This window comes from Tamandua tetradactyla, chromosome X, assembly GCF_023851605.1.
Source record: "Tamandua tetradactyla isolate mTamTet1 chromosome X, mTamTet1.pri, whole genome shotgun sequence".
Classification (NCBI taxonomy): domain Eukaryota; kingdom Metazoa; phylum Chordata; class Mammalia; order Pilosa; family Myrmecophagidae; genus Tamandua; species Tamandua tetradactyla.
Window position 1 is genome coordinate 57457749 of NC_135353.1, and position 3016 is coordinate 57460764.

Genomic DNA, 3016 nt, shown 5'->3' on the forward strand with positions numbered 1-3016 from the left:
TAGTATCCTCTCATGATCTCTTTTATTTCTGTGGGGTCAGTGGTTATGTCTCCTCTTCCATCTCTGATTTTATTTGTTTGCATCCTCTCTCTCTTTTTTTCTTAACTTAGCTAAGGTTCCATATGTTTTATTGATTTTCTCAAAGAACCAACTTCTAATTTTGTTGATTTTCTTGATTATTTTATGTTCTCAATATCATTCATTACAGCTCCAATCTTTGTTATTTCTTTCCTTTTGTTTACTTTGTGATTAGTTTGCTGTTCTTTCTCTTGTTCTTCCAAGTGGTCAGTTAATTCCTCAATTTTTACTTTCTTCTTTTTTAAGACAAATGCTCACTTTAATCATAGCTCTAAATTACTTGTTTTCACATTATGGTAGATGTTTCCATTCATTAGAAAGAACAGAGTTAAGTATTATACAGTTTTTAAGGATTAGCGTGATTTAAAAAAAATCATTAAAGTGACCAGGAGCTGGTTGAAATTCTCACCTTGAATATAGAATACACATTACTATTTTTATTCACCATGAATTCAGATCTCAGCTTCCTGGAAAGCTCTGTTACCAAATATCATAATAGGTATGACTAAATACTTGGGAGGCAATCTCTAAAGTACTGGATGAATGTCAAGTGATTAAGAAACAGCTGTCTCCAGTTCACATTTACAACAAAAAGGCTAAAATCCCTAGCAAAGCTCTGACTTTATCATGAAATTTAGTGAATCAGGGATAGATAAATGCAATGGTATGAAGGAAAAGAGCATCTTCAAACGTTTTCACTTTTACTAAAGGTTTTGACAATGAAGGCTTCATAACATGCAAAATCTACTTGGTATACAATAAGCATCTATTTCTCAGCAGGAGATATGCCATATTATGGCAGCCACTTTAATATGTAAAATAATCCTGAATTCTTATGTAGAAATATTTGGCTAAAATATGGAACTTCTTTGCTGTAAAACTGACAATGTAGTTTATTAAACTTATAAGAGTGCAGAAATGTCTCCTGAAGGAAATGGGAATATTTTTCTTGCCAGATAAACGCTGAACAATTAAGTAACCATAAATGGGACGAAGTTAGAAAGCAACATCATGTTACTAGAAAAAAACAGTATATGATGTGGACTTCCTCTATGTCAAAATGACAACCAAGACAATTACTTATTATGCATAAGAAAATATAGAGTATGCTCCTCAGGAGATGACATTAAAAGATAATTTTTATAAACCTCTTGTTATAGTACTGAACAGCTTGCTTTTTAGAGAACATAATCACAAAATGGTTAGAGATCACTTCCATGAATGTTAAAGGATTCCTTTATATTACAATATCCCCCTCAAACCATAAGTGCAATTTATATATAAGCACATGTATAAAACTGTGATTCTCTTAATTAAAGATTTCTTTGCTACTGCACTCAGCTATTAATAGCATTTGGATGCAAAAAACTCATGATAATCTTGACAAGCTAAGGCAAAGACAACGACTTGGAGACTTAACAGACACTCCTGCCAGTGGGCTGCTACTGTTGCTGCTACTTCTACATATGGCTGGTGGGACCCACTTAGGTCTCTTGCTTTCAGCTGAAGGACTGCATATTTGTAATGGTTTCCTAATGGCCACTAAAGAAAGAGAAGCCTTTTTTGTTGAAGGCTGAGATTTTGATTTGATGGCAGCTGGCAAAGAGTCTTCTGAAGTCACCAAAGCATTAATTTGGATTTAGGTTTCTTTTCTTTCTTTTCTACTGGGGATTTTACCTTCACTTTTTTCTTTTTAATTTCTTTTGCTTTACTTTTTCTCATAGTGAACTCTTCATCATCTTCACTCTCACCAAAATCAGAATCACCTCCAGAATCTTCACTAGTTGCAAAGTCTGGTTCAGAGTCATTTACACTATCACCATCTCTATCTTCCAGAAGAATCTTCCTCTGTTGTACCATAGCTTTAGATGCTGGTTTTCTTTTACCTTGAACATCATGAAAATCATCTTCCTCAGTAATCTTATCCAAATCAAAAAAATTCCTGGCTACACTGCAATCAGAGATATGAGAAGACTTATTCATGGTTCCTGTTTCACTATTGTCATGATTTTCAATGTGTTTATCTTGAGACTCCTGCACATCAATAGTGACTGTTGGAAGTTCCTTCACTGATAAAGCTAGTGCAACTTCTAAGTCTCTCTTGTGCAGCTTGTCATCTAAAGCCATCCGTTTTGTTTGTTTGTTTTTTTCCCCTGTATTGGGTTATCTTCTTTCTCGAGATTCTTCAGTTTAGGTGTTGGCTTGTCTCGTTTTAACTACTTTTGTGACATTTTGAGTTTCTTATTTGAAGGTGCAGTTGAAGAAATAAAATCATCATCACTGTCATAGTCCTCACACTGTGAGTAATTGACTGGTTTTTTATGCTGCATAAGCCGCACCATGGTAGGTTTCAAGGATGCAAATCTGCAGGTCTCAAGTTCTCCTTGGAAGCACTGGCACTCATTGGAAGCACTAGCCTTCTTTTTTATTTTTTAATTGGGCAGGCAAGCAGGAATTGAACCTTGTTCTCCAGCATGGCAGGCGAGATCTCTGCCTGCTGGGCCACCAAGGCCCACCCTGGCCTTTTTTTTAAATATAGGCATTTAAGGCAATACATTTCCCTCTCAGCACTGCCTTTGCTAAATCACATAAATTTAGATATATTGTGTTTCATTTTCATTTGCCTTCATATATTTACTGATTTCTCTTATAATTTCTTACTTGAAGAAGAAATTAAACTGGTTGTTTAAGCCTCCATATATTTTTTAATTTTCTTGCCCTCTGCCTGCTATTGATTTCCAACTTCATTCCATTATGATGTGAATAAGTGTTTTGTATGCATTAAATCATTTTAAATTTATTAAGAATTACTTTGTGGCCTAGCATATGGTCTATCCTTGAGAATGACCCATGAGCACTTGAGAAAAATGTGTATCCTGCTGTTGTGGGGTGTAATGTTGTGTAAATGTGTATTAAGTCTAGTTCATTTATCATATTA

General features: G+C 34.7%; 1 pseudogene; it reads right to left on the reverse strand.

The window, feature by feature from the left end:
* Positions 1 to 1415: 1415 nt before the first annotated feature.
* Positions 1416 to 2420, reverse strand: LOC143670109 (RAD51-associated protein 1 pseudogene; annotated as a pseudogene).
* Positions 2421 to 3016: the final 596 nt, after the last annotated feature.